The sequence below is a fragment of the Lissotriton vulgaris genome, chromosome 7, assembly GCF_964263255.1.
Source record: "Lissotriton vulgaris chromosome 7, aLisVul1.2, whole genome shotgun sequence".
Lineage (NCBI taxonomy): Eukaryota > Metazoa > Chordata > Amphibia > Caudata > Salamandridae > Lissotriton > Lissotriton vulgaris.
Window position 1 is genome coordinate 245,237,857 of NC_141695.1, and position 18,181 is coordinate 245,256,037.

The 18,181-nt window shown below is 42.3% G+C and overlaps 1 long non-coding RNA gene across 1 annotated transcript in view; it reads left to right on the forward strand.

Moving 5' to 3' along the window:
- LOC147701295 (uncharacterized) overlaps positions 1 to 18,181 on the forward strand; it is a 72,268-nt gene that overhangs the window by 38,443 nt on the left and 15,644 nt on the right. Inside the window, exons 2-3 of the long non-coding RNA XR_015297445.1 lie at positions 10,055 to 10,173; positions 16,106 to 16,229. This is a non-coding gene — a long non-coding RNA (uncharacterized LOC147701295). The remainder of the gene's footprint in view (positions 1 to 10,054; positions 10,174 to 16,105; positions 16,230 to 18,181) is intronic.

The following is an 18,181-nucleotide window of genomic DNA, read 5'->3' on the forward strand; positions in this document are numbered from 1 at the left end:
CTTTGAGTATCCCATCTCTAGTAGGACACCTAAAAACATGTTCAGTTGGATGGAGGGAAAAGATGTGAGGCTGCCATTGATGATGGAGGAAAGATGACAAGGCAGAAGAGAGTACAGATGGTAAATAAGGCTCGCGGTATAAAGAGAATATGTAAGGGCATAAAATTAACACATTCTCCTAGTCCTGAGCACAGCCATAAGTGATTCTAAGTGAGAAATATTTCTCATTCCTTGAATTCTGTAAATGAATAGGGGCCAGATGTACGACCCGTTTTTTCATGCGCAAACGGGTTCCCGACCTGTTTGCGCATGCAAAAACCCTACAGGGCCATATGCACATGCTAATTATCGAGTCGCAATTTATTTGCGACTCGCTAAATAGCATTTGCGACTCACAATTAGGAAGGGGTGTTACAAGGGCGTCCCTTCCTAATTGCGACTCTGAGCCCTATGTATGACTGTTCTCCAACCGCAATTGAGGTCGTAAAACTGTCACAATTTACTACTGAATTCAAGTAGGTGGTAATGCAGTCCCAATTGGGAAGGGGTCTCAAGGGGACCCCTTCCCCTTTGCAAATGCATGCGAAAAAATTTTTTAAGGGTAGGCAGTGGCTTGCCTTAAAAAATAAAACAAAAACGTTTCATTTTTTTTAATATGCAGCCCGTTTTCCGTTAGGGAAAATGGGCTGCATTTTTTTTTTAAAAAGCTGCTTTATCTAAAAGCAGTCCCAGACAAGGTGGTCTGCTGATCCCAGCAGGCCACCATCCCTAGGAGGGCTAACCATTCTCAATGGGGTCGCAAAATGCGAGTGCCTCATAAATATGGATGAGCCTCGCATTCTGCGACCCCATTGTGAATCGCTAACAGTGCCTCTGACACCGCTGTGCATTTGGGTTTGCAACTCGCAATTTTTTGCAATTTGGAAGTCGCAAACTCCAAATGGTTATACATCTGGCCCTAACTCGCATTGTGTTAAGAGGTGACCACACACCTGATCAAGAACATGCTAATAGTCGTCATGCCGGCAGCACACGTTAGGGTTAAGTTTGTAAAAAAGTCTACGTTAGTGTATCCTTTTCTTTTTTCTTTCCACGCTTTTAGCTCCGGGTCTTAACAATGCAGCCATCACGCAAACTGTATGCAACCAAAATGCATTGAGTTGGCTTCGGGTCCACCAATTCCATCCATTGGCTTTCTTCTACCAGCCTCTTTCAGCTATAACATTGAGACAAAACAATTAAGACGTGGCTCAGCACCTCTTATCTAATTCTGTAGGCCATTTGGGTGGATCCTTTGGCCTCTAATTGACTGCATGATAGACAACTTTACAAATACAGCCCTCTCCGTGCACTCCTGCTGGTGTCCTCACGTGTGTCTCTCTAATGTGTCTATGCTGCATGCGTTAGCACATTAAACCCACTCCAATTGGCTGTGCAAATGCATGGTTATGTTTGGTGTCTTGGGCATTTTAAAGTGGCCACATTTCACCATATTGTAGCTATAGAAAAACATTAAGGGCCAAATTAATATAGAAATCATGCAACACTGCGCAGCAACCAAGTTACTTTGCTACTTTGCGTGAATGGGAGAGAGCAGGAGAGCACCATATTTGCTATGATTTGGTGCTGTTGCTCTCCCCCTTTCCAATGGTGCACTTTAGGCCTTGCCTTGTGCCACAAATAGCCCTGTGTTGCCTTGTTTAGGTTTTGTACTTACCCTTACAATACAACAAACTATGCTTAGACATAGTTAACACTTTCACAACTTTGTATGTGTGCTTCACAGTGCAGCACTCACGTAAAGTTTTGAATGTTTGGAGAAAAGAAAACATTTCTGCAAATTTACACTTGCAGCATATATTTTTGGTGCTGAGCCCTGCCTACAAATGTTAGTAGTTTAAGCTTTCTCAATATCCATGCATGGTTGCACAGGAACACCCATGTACCACCCCTGGGACGCCCCTTTGATGCAAAGTAGAGCAAAGCAGTGTACAGCACTACTTTATGTTATTTTAGGGCTACTTTCTAGTGCATCACAAGTTGCACTGGAAAGTAAACCTGAAATCAACACTTGACTTTACCGTTGTCTTCTTCATTTTTGGTGCCACTAATCCGGCACAAAGTGTTGAGAAATCAGTGCCTAAAAATGTAATAAAAATCAGTAGTTCAATATTCTATTGAACTTGTGGAACTGGACCCATCTTTGGAAGGATTGAATTTCTGTGACAACAGATAGGTAAAAAACACTGAACAAATATTTTGCCTCTGGATAGGAAAGTGGTTCAGCTTTGTTTTGCCTACAAGAGAACTCCTGCGACATAAGAACTTTGTTCCTTTGTGCATTGTTGGTGGCACAACACCAGTACTTGGCTAGAAAGTGTAAGGTACGTGTTTAATTGTCCCCTTAGGCTATAGTAAATACTCGACATAACATATGAATCATTAAAGGCATAATGCCTTTTAGTACAAGACCAGGAGGTGTGAGCTTCACAATGGCACCCAGCCATGTACCATGGTCTTTGCAATTGAAAGATATGTGTAGAGGTTTATTATTAATCAGTGTATACGTTTTGTAAGGAACTACATGTCCTCCTCCCAGTACTTTACAGTTTTCCAGCAGGAATGCAACTTTGTGGGGGGTTGAGGTAAACAACCCCCTAAAACGTTCTTAGTCAGTCTTGGCTTGGCAGTGTAAATCGGATGGCTGTCTGCAGCAACAGTGGTGTTAGTCACTTTGGCTACAGACTGGGTAGAGGCGAGCGAGCCAACAGATTAGTAAGGAGAGTAGAGCCAGCATCAACCAAGGGCGGCACTTGGCTCTAAAAGAAGGTACACGAGCTGAGACATGAACATTTTTGGCATGTAAATCATGCAACAAACATCATGGGAAAAAATGGCAGTCATTTTAAAACAAGTGTATTTCATTAACATGCAGATGTGTTCGACCAAAGTACTTCGGATGTTATCACTGCAATAGGTGGCATTTACTAGAGGTGATAAACTTACAAATATTCATGCCCCTTTCCCCTCGCCCTGATGGCAATGCTACTAGTCAAATCAGAGGCAAGTCAGTTGTCATGTGTACCCCATATGTGGCCAAGATGTCTATTATAAATGGAGAAATATTATAGTCTGTTTGATCAAACTCAAAAGGTTTTTTTACAGCGTACTTCCTGAACGTACACATTTGATGGTCTCATTTGAGATAGTGAAGAAAAAAGAGGCTCAATAAAATAAAATATTTGCCTAGGGTCACACAATTTGTTCAAACCTGGAAGCTGTGATTGACTCCAGATGTTCTGGTTTCACAATGTGCAATTCAGCTACTAGATCGGTATCTCTTTCACCAGCCCGTGTTTCATCAAAGGTCGGTGCTCTGCCATCAGTTTTTGGTGGGTGCAGTTAGAGTTTGGAAGCAGGCAGACACCACATGAAAGCTCAGCTGGTGTTGGTGTGAATGGTAGAAGAGGACCTTGAGAATTCTGAAGCTTGTTCACCTCTATAACTGGGCCTGGGATTGCGGAGTGACCTTCAAAGATGTGTGTGATACATTGGCATGGTTGAGGACATGGATCTGATTGCTCCACTGGCCATCACTCACTCTAAAATAGACGGCTACCTACAGGGCTGAAAGTGGTTCGGGTACTGCCAGATCTCAGATGAAGCAAATCCAAAGGGGATGATGGATGGAGTGTTGAACATTGCAAGAACTCACCTGGAGTCAACTGATCTGGGTTTGATGTATCATCATTCTTTAGCTCACTCCACCACCCCAGTACAGATATAGCCATATTCAAATCAGTCCTACCCTGTACCTCATGGGAACAGTCCAGTCCGAACTGCCAAGCAATGTCTTCCCTGGACCGTAAACAAGCATCCTCGGACCAGTTTCTGGCTAATCAGCCGTCATCAGCCAGACTAGCTTGAATCCAGTGGCAAAGTGAGCAAGGGACCCAAGTCTGGGCATACCCTGCCCACTTATGCGAACAAAGCAAAACCAAAGGGAATGATGGACTGAGTGTTGAACATTGCAAGCACTCACCCCCAGTCAACTGATCTGGATCTAATCCATCATCATTCTTTAGGTCACTTCACCACCCCATTTCAGACATAGCCATATACAAATCAGCCTGACCCTGTGCCTCATGTGATCTCCAAACTAATCAACATCTACATAACACAGGGTATTGTGCCCCAGAGTTGGAAAAGGGCCACAGTAAGGGCACTGCTAAAGAAAAAAAACCTCGATCCAAACGAGATGAGCAACTACCGCCCCATCTCGCTATTACCAGGAATTAGCAAGGTGGCGGAGAAATTCATCAATCACCAGCTCTCTGCCTTTTTGGAGTCTGGAGGACACTTACACCCCCCCAGAATGGGCTTTCGCCCTGGCCAGGGCACTGAAACCGCGCTGATAGCAGTTGTGGAAGAGGCAAAAAATATTCTTGATTCAGGAGGACCAGTAGCCGTGATCCTTCTGGATCTGAGCGCAGCGTTCGACTCGGTGAACCACTGGATGCTGGTACACCGGCTAAAGAGAATAGGAGTCACGGGCTCAGCTCTATCTTGGCTGACATAATTCCTGGAAAATAGAAAGTTCCAGGTCTCCGAGGATAATATACGATCGTGAACGATTCCACTCTTGAGTGGGGTCCCTCAGGGCCCATCCCTGAGCCCCACCCTTTTTAACGTTTATATGTCCCCACTGGAGGAAATAGTCGCCCCTTATAGTATCTAACTGGTCACCTATGCAGATGATACGCAACTGGTTGTATCTCTGAACCAGTTTGACCAATACCGGAGAACCTGGGTTCCTGTCTTGGAGAATTCACCAACTAGATGAACACAGCCCACTTGAAGCTTAACGGCGAAAAACTGAGCTCCTGGTCCTGGGCAACCAGTTGAGATTTACCCCAAGCTTGATGTGGCCGACCTCCATAGGTCCTGCCCCCACCCCGAAAAAAGAGATCAAAAGCCTGGGTATCTGGCTCGACCAGGAACGTACCATCCATACCCAAGCTAGGCAGGAGCCTGCTGTGGTCTACTCCAAACCGTGTGGAAATACTTCCCCTCCTACCTGCCAACTATAGAAAACTCCTCATGCAGGGGCTCATTCTCTTAAAACTGGAGTATGGCAACGCCCTTTATCTTGGTGTTCCAAAAAAAGTCATCTCTAAACTCCAACTAGTCCAGAACTCCGCAGCTAGGCTTCTTACAGGTACAAACTCCCGGTGCTCTGCTAGGCCCGCTCTAAATTCCCTGCATTGGCTTCCGATTCAGGAAAGAATCAATTTTAAATCTATCTGCATGACACATAGAATTCTTCAGGGCAAGGGCCCCGCAATTCTGCGATCATTGATTTAACCATACAAAGCCAATAGAGAGCGTCGGTCTGACCATCTTTACTTAGCTGATGTACCCAGAGTCAAGAAGGCAGGCACAGGGGGGCGCCTTTTCTTTCAATTCCCGCAGACTCTGGAATTCTCTACCACTCAGCATTCGTAGAGAAACCAACCTATCCACATTCGCAAGCTCCTTAAAACATGGCTTTACCCATAATCTTCTCGGGCCCGTTAGTCCACAAGAGCTGGTAGCCATGTGCTATACAAATCCAATCCAATCCAAATCCAAATCCGTGGACCTGTTTCTGGCTCATCAGCGGTCATCAGCCAGGCTAGCTTGAATCCAGTGGCAAAGTGAGCAAGGGATCCACGATGGGGCATACCTGACAACTTAGGGTGAACAAAGAAAAACCAAAGAGGATGATGGACCGAGTGTTAAACATTGCAAGCACTCACCCCCTGTCAAAATACACCCCTGCACCCGGTGCCCCACAGCCCCCTGTGCCCAACTCCTGGGTGCCTAACTATCCTCCAAGATCCCAACTTACCCCTCGAAGTGTTGGTCACTCCTGAAGATCCACCATCCCCGAGCCTGCAGCCTTTGTTCCCTTTTCAAGATCCTCATTGGATAACATTGAGCGCCCGACGGCTCAAAAGCATCCTACACCCAGCCGCCCGAGTGCCCCTGGCAGTGCAACCTGTACCCTATTCTACTTCCCCATTTGCCCTGAGCAAGTGACCAGGAGCCCAGCTCCCACAGCCGCGTGGCCTGCTAGCCAGCAGCCACCAACCGGAGGCCCCCTTTCCCTCATTGGATAACATTGGGCCTAACTACCTCTGCACCCAGCCGTTCCTGTGCTGCTGGGGCTGAACCAACTGTACTTACCTGACCCTGGAGGACCCCTGAGTCTAAGCCCAAACCTTAACTTCACCAGTCGAGGACTCACCTGAAAACCGATGGCTAACTTTCCTGTCATAGGATAACATTGACTGGTTTGACTCGAAAAATCTTCTAAGTGTGAAGTTTTGAAATGTTAAAATATTCACCTAAAATCAGCCGAATATCAAAATCCGAAGTACTCACCTGTAATCAGGAGAGAAGCCAGTATTGTACCTTGTAGCCCAGTACTGAACCGCAAAAGTAATCACAACCGTGTTTGCTAGTAATCTACATTTCTGCCATAGGAAACCATTGACTATTTTTCTGTGAAATTTCTTCTAAGTGTGAAGTTTTGAAGTGTTAGAATATTCATCTAAAATCAGCCGAATATCGAAACCCAAAGTACTGACCTGTAATCAGGAGAGAAGCCAGTGCTGTATCTTGTAGCCCAGTACTGATCCGCAAAAGTAATCAGAATCGTGGTAACTAGTAATCTAAATTTAATCCGTAGGAAACCATTGACAGTTTTTCTGTGAAATTTCTTCTGTCTACTTTTGAAAATGACAAATATTCCTTAAAAATGGTACCTACTACTGAAACGTAATTGCTTACCTATTTGAAGTAGAGGCCCCAGTGCTGGACTTAGGAGCCAAGTCCTGGATTACAAAAGTAACGAGAACGTACTTTAACCGCGACTTGATTTTCCTCCCATTGGATAACATTGCCAGATTTTCATTGAAAAGTTTTGAAGTATGAACTTTTCAAATAGCTTTATATTTCTTAAAAATCATAGCAATAGCCAAATCGTTTTTGCTAAACTGGTTCCAGCTTAGACCCCAAGAATGAATGTATGATCCAGTCATGGGACTACAAAAGTAATCAATAAAGTAACTAGCTGCATTTATGTAGACAACCCATTGAGCTCAATGTTAAATGGTGTTTAGAATTGTATTGCCTACTGCAACCATTTTACCTATTGTGTTTACAAAGTTTATTGCTTCTTTGCAAAGTAATTATATGAGAGTACTCATATCGAGAAAAGTAAATTTTTATACCTGTTGGTTCTAAAAATAAAACAACTATATCTTTTGATATAAAAACAATTGGCCCAGAGTTCAGTCTTTGAGTGTGTGAAACCTTTTGCTGACTGAGTGTGTACAACAAATGCTATACACTGTCCTCTGGTACTGCCTTACTGCTCGACCAAGCTACCACTTTAGAGAGTAGGTTCACACCTGGCTTTAACCTCTGTTATACCTCTGGGGTTTGTGGACTCCATACACACTGTACCTTATTCTGGTCCAGTACATATAGAGCCACTTTCTCACAACATGTCCCCCAAAACATATACCCAGGTGGTGATTGTAGCAGAGTCTGACATGGACAAAAGGGAACTCTTAGTTACCTCAGGCCTCATAGATGCAATTACTGATGTTTCAAGAGGTGAGGGCAGCACCAAGACCAACAAGTACATGGTGTGTGTGGTAAAATGTCACGACGACTGGACAAGGCCACAGAGTGCTGCTTTCTCATTGCATGCCAGGGCCTGGTGTTGCGCGATCACGCCAGACGCTCCTGTTGTTTCCTTCTTGATGCCGTTAAGTCCCAACTCCCTTTTGCACTAGTAACTCAGCAAGGATTGTGGAAATGCTTGCTAAATGACTCCTCCTCAAGGGAAAGGGGAAGTGGATAGAGAAACAAACAAAATAACACTGGTCTTCGTCCAGTCGCAGTTTCTCTTGCAAGTGTTCAGGGCCGGAGGTATCTTGATTGATTTCACGTGGTTCTCTGAAGTTACACAAACATACAATGACCTGGTATACTATGCCTTTGTTGAAAAGCTAATATAAATATCATCCTTATTGTAAAATGTTTAGGGATGCCAGAATCTACGTTGGTAGCGTAGTGAGAGATCTTTTCTGAAACAATAATTCTCGGGGAATCAATCTCGTCTTTCTCCGAGAAACCTAGTTTTCCGACTGTATATGAGAAACTGAATCTATCACTAAGGCCTTTTTCTGCACGGGTTTTATAGTACAGTTTCTAGCGAAATGTCCGGGCTTTCCACAATAAAGGCACAAATTCCCTTTGCACCTTCTTTCTTTTTCTTCATTAGTTAACGGCCCTTTGACACCTCAGATTTGCATGGGTTCCACTGCAGAGGATTTGTATTCAGTTTCTTTTTTATCTTTTCTAAAATGTAAATTTCTTATGTCTCTCCTGGGTCTTTCATTCCTACGCTCCCCTAATCTGCGATCTAATTTTACCACTAGATCTTGAAATCCAGCGAAATCGTCAGGTAGGTTCACAATGTGTGCTAATGAATCCTTCAGATCATCTTTTAATCCTCTGTAAAATAAGGAAATTCTTTTCCCCTCGGGCCAATGTGTTTTAGCTAAGAGTCTGTTAAAAGTGGTGACATAGGAGATCAAATCCTTTGATCCCTGTCGCAGATTTAAACGTCCGTTATCAGAAGCCTGGATAAACACGTGTTTAGCAAATAGATTGGACATTGCTGCCTTGAAGTCTGTTAAATTATGGAGAAGAGGATCATTAGTGTCAACCAAGGGCATAGCCCAGTTGGCAGCAACCCCCCCACCCCCCTAAATAAGAAATGATGAAGGCAACCTTGGAAGTGTCATTGGCAAAAAACCTAAGGTTTGCACATAAAGTGCAATTGGCATTGACTTATAAAAGTAGTATATTTGGTACTGTCTCCTGTGAACCTTTCAGGGTTGGCCAAAGGGACTGGATTAGGGGTAACTACTGTGACCTGTACTGGAGACTCAGTGGACTGGTTATTAGGGGAACTTGTCTGAAATGCAGTGGAACCAAATTTGGGAGGAGCTATGATTGTTTTTTTCTCCACAGAGGTATCCCTCCATGAGGTAACCCCTGCTTTAGTTTTATTCAGTTCCTGTCGAAGGAACTGGTTTTCCAGCAAGGATTGTGGAAACGCTCGCTAAATGACTCGTCCTCAAGGGAAAGGGGAAGTGGATAGAGAAACAAACAAAACAACACTGATCTTCGTCCAGTCGCAGTTTCTCTTGCAAGTGTTCAGGGCCGGAGGTATCTTGATTGATTTCACGTGGTTTTCTGAAGTTACACAAACATACAATGACCTCCTAGAATTCCTTAAAATCTGGTTCACAAAAGAAATACTAGAACATGCACAACAACTGTACCAACCGTTTGAATAACCGGCCCTTGTATACACTTCACTGGGTTCTGAGTTTGGAAGATTATCTTGACTCTTGGTTACCTCTTAAAAAATAATGAACAAGAGATTCTCAAAAGCTGTCTACTATGAATGATGAAACTAGGCTAATATGGGTTAGTTGTGAATTAGTTTGAAAGAACATTCACTCCATGCACATACCTTGAAACCCAGATTGTATGCTGGAAGATGGGTTCTGTAAATAAAAGAGAACAAAAGAAAACAAAGCACCCTGCTCTAGAAGATTCGTGCAGAATGTACTCTTCTAAATGATTCAGCTTATGAGGTACATAGGCTGATTATACACTCTGGTTTTGATCCTAGACAATACTCAAACCTTGGATTGTCTTAGGCTTGTTTTCTACTTAGATTGACCAAAGCTTGTTTACTACTTGAATTGTCTTTCGACTTGAATTGCCTTGGGGTTGTTTTCTAACATGCAATACAATTGTGCAATACAAAACTGTTGTGCTAGATTCTAAACATACACGATTTTTAAAAGAACATTCAGCTCAAAAAGTCTTTTATACAATTAAACAACGTCGTGTTTAGTTAGAGTTCCGAGTTGCTAGGCAACCGTAAATCTTACTGTCCTTCTTTCCTTTTGTATTCTAGAGTCCGAGTTCCTGTGGGTGCGGCCGCCGACGGGGCTTCCGGAAGTTTGTGACGACGACCGCCGATGTCAGGAAACTCCAAGGGGATGACTGAAGAAATGAAGAAACCCGAAGCGCAAGGTGAGGGAGTCGGAAAAGGGAGGTTTTGAAAGGAGGGAGGCGGAGGTAGCTGGGAGGAAATGAAGGCAAGGATTTTTGAATCAAGAAGCTGGATCTCTTGAAGAACCGGCAGGAGCGCTTGTCGTGACAGGTGCAAAGGGACGAAGCACCGTCTCGATTGAAAGTCTCGCTTTTATACACTCGGCAGGCTCACAGTTTAGACATTTGCATATTCCACACGCGGAGCCCCAAACACGTGTCATTATTCCAGAACTTGGCAGAATGGTTGCTACGAGGAGACTATACTAAGATACTAGCATCAGGAAACAAGCATTGGTACCAACAAATTCACAAGTATTAACATTAAGGAACAAGCATTGGCAATTTAACTCATACCCATAAACAGTGTGTTTATTCAAGAACAAACAAACAGTGTGCTATTGACGGCATGAGTTCTTGTTCCCCTAACAGTTCCCTCCCCCCAAAGTTCTTCCCACGGGGCGTGGCTTGTCAGGATGTAATGCATGAAATGATCTTACTAGTCTAGGGGCATGTACATCATTTGCTGGTTCCCATGACCGTTCTGAGGGGTCATTGACTTTCCACTCAATGAGGTAAAAAAGATGACCTTGTATCCGTTTGGCATCTATACATTTTTTTTACTTCATATTCGAGGTGGTCTCCTACTACAATTGGAGGAGGAGGATTATCTGGTCGTGTAGTGGGTTCATACGGCTTCAGGAGGGAAACGTGAAATACAGGATGAATTGCATAGTCTTCAGGGAGTCACAATCTTATTGATACTGGGTTTACAATCTTATCAATGGGAAAGGGACCAATATACCTTGGTTTCAGTTTTTTGGGACCTTCTACTTGAATATTTCTAGTGGATAACCAAATCATTTGCCCCTCTTGGTACACAGGTGCGGGTATTCTATGCTTGTCAGCAGTATGTTTCATTTTATCTTTACTTTTTATCCGCTGTCTTTTCGCACGCTCTTGAACATCTAGTAACTTAGTTAATCTGTCCATTACTGCTGGCATGATTTGTTGTTTATTAGGTAGGAAGATGGGAAGAGACCGGGGATGTTGACCCGTAAGGAAATAAAAAGGAGAACAACCCAAGGCTGAGTGTGAGGTATTATTGTATAAAAACTCTGCCCAAGGTAACATCTCGTCCCACTGCGTGGTTGTGGTGGACAATAGACAACGCAAACCTTGTTCAACATATTGATTAACTTTCTCAGTTTGTCCGTCCGTCTGTGAGTGAAAGGAGGACGACAAAGCCAATTCTATTCCTAAATGTTTACTGAGTTGCGACCAAAATCTGTACACAAACTGAGGGCCTCTGTTCGAAATGATTTTGCTTGGCAAACCATGCAATCTAACAATGGTGGATAGGAAGATGGTACTAAATTCTGTTGTGGTCGGTAGTTTCAACAACGGAATGAAATGTCCCATTTTAGAAAGCACATCTACAACAACCAAGACTTTAGTTTAACCATTAGACTCTGGTAGATCGGTGATAAAATCTAAACTAATGGTATGCCACGGTTGTGGAGGAAGATCTGTTGGATGAAGTAATCCCATGGGAGGTTTATGTAATGATTTCTGTCTTGAACAAACAGGACAAGCTCGGATGCATTGCTGGATACCCGGAATCATTGGTTCCCACCAGAAATATCGTTGACATAATTCTAGTGTTTTATTTATTCCTGGGTGCGCGGCCATAGCCGAATCGTGATTCCATTGTATGACTTTTTCCTGCAAGTCTCTGGTAGGGATGAACAGTTTGTCTTGATGAAAGAAAAACCCTTCATTAATCGTATTGTTCTTTTTAGATAACCATTTTTTAGTATCGTTGGACTCAAGCTCTTTTTTGACTGTGTTGAGAAAACTACTTGTGTCAACTGCTACCACTATCCTTTCTTTTGGAAGAATACTTGGTGACTCTTTAGTCTGGTCATCATCTCTTTTACATACTAAACGAGACAGAGTGTCAGACAGTAATTGTTCATTTCCTGGTCGATAGGTGATTATGAAATCAAATTCACTGAAGAATTGTAACCACCGCATTTGTCTTGGAGTGAAGGCTTTTACTGTGGAATAAAATTGTAGATTTTTATGATCCAAGTATACTGTTATGGTATGTTTGGCCCCTAATAAATGGTGTCTCCATTCCTTAAAAACATCTTTGATTGCCAATAGCTCTCGTTTGGCTATTGTGTAATTCTGTTCAGCTTCTAGCAATTTCCTGGAATGGAAAGCTACCGGATGTAAATTACCAGATTCAGGATTTTTTTGTAGAAGGACACCACCTAGTGCAGTTTGAGAAGCATCTGCCTCAACATAAAATGGTCTGTCAGGGTCTGGATGTACCAAAATGGATGCAGAAGTAAATGCTTTTTTTAACAAAATGAACGCGTTGTTTGCCTCCTCAGTCCAGAGAAAAGATTTTCCCTTTTTCAATAGTTGCATGATGGGTACCACTATTTCAGAAAAATGTGCAATGAATCATCTGTAGAAGTTTGCGAACCCCAAGATTCGTTGTGTGTCTTTAACTGTCTTTGGTGTTGGCCAATTAAGAATAGCATCTACTTTATTTGGATCCATAAGGATCCCATTTGGAGATAAACAATATCCCAAAAACTCCACAGTAGTTTTGTCGAATTCGCACTTTTCTAGTTTTACGAATAATGAATGCTCTTTTAACCTTTGTAGAACTGAACGAACATGTTGTGTATGATCTGCTGTATTTTTAGAGAATATCAAAATGTCGTCTATTTACACAATACAGCAAATGTCCAGAAGATCGTATAAGACTTCATTAATGAAATACTGGAATGCTGCTGGTGCATTACAGAGACCAAACGGCATGACCGTATATTCATATAGACCAAACTTGGTGCGGAAGGCAGTCTTCCTCTCGTCTCCTTCTTTTACACAAATCAAGTGGTAGGCCCCTCTGAGATCTAACTTAGTATAAATACTGGAGCCTTTGACCTGATTTAGTAATACTGGAGTAAGATGAAGTGGATATCGGTTCTTGATTGTCGCCTTATTGACTGCGCAATGGTCTATGCAAGCCCTCAAATCACCCATCTTCTTCGCTACGAAGAAAAGCGGCGATGAAACTGGAGAGGTTGAATGTCTATTAAACCCAAGTTCTAATAATTCATCAAGATATTTTCCCAGATACTCGTTTTCTGGTTCTGTCAGAGCGTAGATTCTACTACACGGTAGTACTGCTTCAGGAACCAAGTCTATTCGACAATCGTAAACCCAATGAGGTGGAAGTTTGGTGGCTTGTACCGGATCAAAAACATCAGAGTAGTCATTGTAATTAGTTGGAAGGCTACTGGCTTCAGGAGTCATTGTGGCACAAAACAAAGGCATTACCGGGTCTTTGGTTTCTTGATAGCAGTGTAACCTACAATGAGAAGAGTCCAGGGTCACGGTCCTTTTTTGCCAATCTACTTTGGGGTTATGTAATTCCAACAAAGGAATTCCCAAAATAACTCCAAAGGTGGGGGTATCGATTAGATCAAATACAGTGTGTTCTGTATGACCGTTATCAGTACCTATAGTCAAAGGTTCTGTGTGGAACCGAATTAGACCAGATGACAGCGCAGACCCATCAACTGCCCTTACTGGCTCTGGTTCCTTCTTAGGGACTTGTATCAAATGTAATATGCGAGCGAGTGCCAAATCAAAAAAGTTTCCAGTGGCACCTGACACTAGAAGCACTGGTATACAATGCCTTTGTTAAAAAGATAATATAAATATCATCCTTATTGTAAAATGTTTAGGGATGCCCGAATCTACGTTGGTAGCGTAGTGAGAGATCTTTTCTGAAACAATAATTCTCGGGGAATCGATCTCGTCTTTCTCCGCGAAACCTACTTTACCGACTGTATATGAGAAACTGAATCTATCACTAAGGCCTTTTTCTGCACGGGTTTTATGGTACAGTTTCTAGTGAAATGTCCGGGCTTTTCACAATAAAGGCACAAATTCCCTTTGCACCTTCTTTCTTTTTCTTCATTAGTTAACGGCCCTTTGACACCTCAGATTTGCATGGGTTCCACTGCAGAGGATTTGTATTCAGTTTCTTTTTTATCTGTTCTAAAATATAAATTTCTTATGTCTCCCCTGGGTCTTTCATTCCTACGCTCCCCAAATCTGTGATATAATTTTACCACTAGATCTTGAAATTCAGCGAAATTGTCAGGTAGGGTCACAATGTGAGCTAATGAATCCTTCAGATCATCTTTTAATCCTCTGTAAAATAGGGAAATTCTTTTTCCCTCAGGCCAATGTGTTTCAGCTAAGAGTCTGTTAAAAGTGGTGACATAGGAGATCAAATCCTTGGATCTCTGTCGCAGATTTAAAAGTTCGTTATCAGAAGCCTGGTTAAATACGTGTTTAGCAAATAGATTGAACATTGCTGCCTTGAAGTCTGTTAAATTATGGAGAAGAGGATCATTAGTGCCAACCAAGGGCATAGCCCAGTTGGCAGAAACCCCCCACTAAATAAGAAATGATGAAGGCAACCTTGGAAGTGTCATTGGCAAAAACCTAAGGTTTGAACATAAAGTGCAATTGGCATTGACTTATAAAAGTAGTATATTTGCTACTGTCTCCTGTGAACCTTTCAGGGTTGGCCAAAGGGACTGGATTAGGGGTAACTACTGTGACCTGTACTGGAGACTCAGTGGACTGGTTATTAGGGGAACTTGTCTGAAATGCAGTGGAACCAAATTTGGGAGGAGCTATGATTGTTTTTTTCTCCACAGAGGTATCCCTCCATGAGGTAACCCCTGCTTTAGTTTTCTCTAATTCCTGTCGAAGGAACTGGTTTTCCACTTGCAACTCCTCCATTTCCGCACTTAGTTTGTGTACTAACTGAGTGAGTTGCGGAACGTCCATGGGAATGAGATAACGGAATCAAGAGGAAACAAGGTGTGGCTTCGTCTTCTGTTGCACAATCACGCCAGACGCTCCTGTTGTTTCCTTCTTGATGCCGTTAAGTCCCAACTCCCTTTTAAACTAGTAGCTCAGCAAGGATTGTGGAAACGCTTGCTAAATGACTCGTCCTCAAGGGGAAGGGGAAGTGGATAGGGAAACAAACAAAACAACACTGGTCTTTGTCCAGTCGCAGTTTCTCTTGCAAGTGTTCAGGGCCGGAGGTATCTTGATTGATTGCACATGGTTTTCTGAAGTTACACAAACATACAATGACCTCCTAGAATTTCTTAAAATCTGGTACACAAAAGAAATACTAGAAAATGCAAAACAACTGTACCAACCGTTTGAATTACCGGCCCTTGTATACACTTCACTGGGTTCTTAGGTTGGAAGATTATCTTGACTCTTGGTTACCTCTTTAAAAAATAATGAACAAGAGATTCTCAAAAGCTGTCTACTAAAAATGATAAAACTAGGTTAATATGGGTTAGTTGTGAATTAGTTTGAAAGAACATTCACTCCATGCACATACCTTGAAACCCAGATTGTATGCTGGAAGATGGGTTCTGTAAATAAAAGAGAACAAAAGAAAACAAAGCACCCTGCTCTAGAAGATTCGTGCAGAATGTACTCTTCTAAATGATTCAGCTTATTAGGTACATAGACTGATTATACACTCTGGTTTTGATCCTAGACAGTACTCAAACCTTGGATTGTCTTAGGCTTGTTTTCTACTTAGATTGACCAAAGCTTGTTTACTACTTGAATTGTCTTTCGACTTGAATTGCCTTGGGATTGTTTTCTAACATGCAATACAATTGTGCAATACAATACTGTTGTGCTAGATTCTAAACATACACAATTTTTAAAAGAACATTCAGCTCAAAAAGTCTTTTATACAATTAAACATCGTCGTGTTTAGTTAGAGTTCCGAGTTGCTAGGCAACCGTAAATCTTACTGTCCTTCTTTCCTTTTGTATTCTAGAGTCCGAGTTCCTGTGGGTGCGGCCGCTGACGGGGCTTCCGGAAGTTCGTGACGACGACCGCCGATGTCAGGAAACTACGAGGGGATGACTGAAGAAATGAAGAAAACGGGACTGAAGTGCAAGGTGAGGAGTCGGAAAACGGGAGGTTTTGAAAGGAGGGAGGTAGAGGTAACTGGGAGGAAATGAAGGCAAGGATTTCTGAATCGGGAAGCAGGATCTCTTGAAGAACCGGCAGGAGCGCTTGTTGTGACAGGTGCAAAGAGACGAAGCACCGTCTCGATTGAAAGTCTCGCTTTTATACACTTACAGTTTAGACATTTGCATATTCCTTCCTAGCCTTACGCACTTGACAGACAGAATAAGCTTTCCTTAAATCCCTGAAAACACATCTATTCTCCTCTTAACAGTGGAAATCCGACCCCATGACCTCTATTTCTCAGAGTTCTCAGCGCCAGGACGCCCCGTTGGGGCCGCTGCACGCTCTACAAAATTCTCAAATAAATAATAAATAAATTCCACACGTGGAGCCCCAAACACGAGTCATTATTCCAGAACTTGGCAGAATCGTTGCTACGAGGAGACTATACTAAGATACTAGCATCAGGAAACAAGCATTGGTACCGACAAATTCCCAAGTATTAACATTAAGGAACAAGCATTGGCAATTTAACTCATACCCATAAACAGTGTGTTTATTCAAGAACAAACAAACGGTGTGCTATTGACAGCATGAGCTCTTGTTCCGCTAATACCTGGGATATGATTTGTAATTGTTCCATTCGAGGAGGTATTAGGAATTTATCGAGTGCATTAATTATCATCTGGACCATGTGTTGGTCTGAAAATGGGGAATAAATAAATAAAAATACAAACAGTTATTTATTGCTGCTGTCTCATTAGAAGAAGTCAAAAGAAATAGTGTATCTACAGAAAGCTGACACAGCAATTCTGTAAGTGTCCTTTATGTGATTCTTTGAGCATGTACTTAATAACTACAACGGATTAAAAATCTTTTTTAGTACATTAGCATAGTACGTTACTTTGTAGCATCAACTGCTATATAGTGCGGAGACCTCGGTACACATGGGCAGTTGGATTCATGCACATAGGAGTAAACCATCAGTTATTGCAAAAACATATTTCTCTATATAGTTATGTCAATGCTTAGTAGCAAAATTAATTTAGTATGATTGAAGTTAGTTACTTGCTTAGTTTGTATATCGAGAGGTAAGCAAGTTTAAGCACATAATGTTCAATATTCAGGCTACTGTGGCAACTAAATGAGACATACAGTGCCTTGTAAGGTGCCCTACTGCCCTTTAATGTCTATTCCTTGCTCTATCATTATGTCCTGTCCGAGAAATCACAATAACTTGTATTTCATTAGTAGATTAGTTACATTAATTTGTAAAGGTATCAATAAATAAGGAAATTTGTGCGGTACTCACTACTGTTATCTCAAAGTATGTTATAAAGTTCTCTGGTTATACTGAATAAGCAGCTACCATTATGCTATTCATTCTCATTATCAATGTCAATACTGCATTTTTGCAAGTGCTTAATTAACCTTTGAGAAAGCACAAATATGCTTGAAAATTCACCATTTGCCCTCTCTTTATTCACAATTGTCTTGTGGATGCACTTGATATGCTCACTTGCCACAGGTCACTCATATAGAAATTTTACACACACCACTTTCAAATGTAATTAGCCGCCACTCCCAAGAGTGACTCCAAGGGTCTGTTAGCTGACCTCCTGTGTGAGCTACAGGGAGATAACATGTTTCAAAGGCTTTCCTGCAACTGCCCAGCTGACCTGTTGCAAAGTAAAGCTATATCCAGTAGACTATTTAAAGTAGTGTAACACAATGTAAATGTAGGTGTAAATGTAGGTATACTTATATAGCGCAACCTGTCACCACAAAGGGCATCCTGGCGCTTGCCTAGGGAACCCGTCCTGGTATTCCCCTGTGAGAAGCCCCACAGGGTGTCCACAAGGTGAAAGTCAGGCATCCCGCCGCGAGGGGCCGTTGTGGAGATTAAGCAAGCTATTGCCCCGAGTCGCAGAGTGTGAAC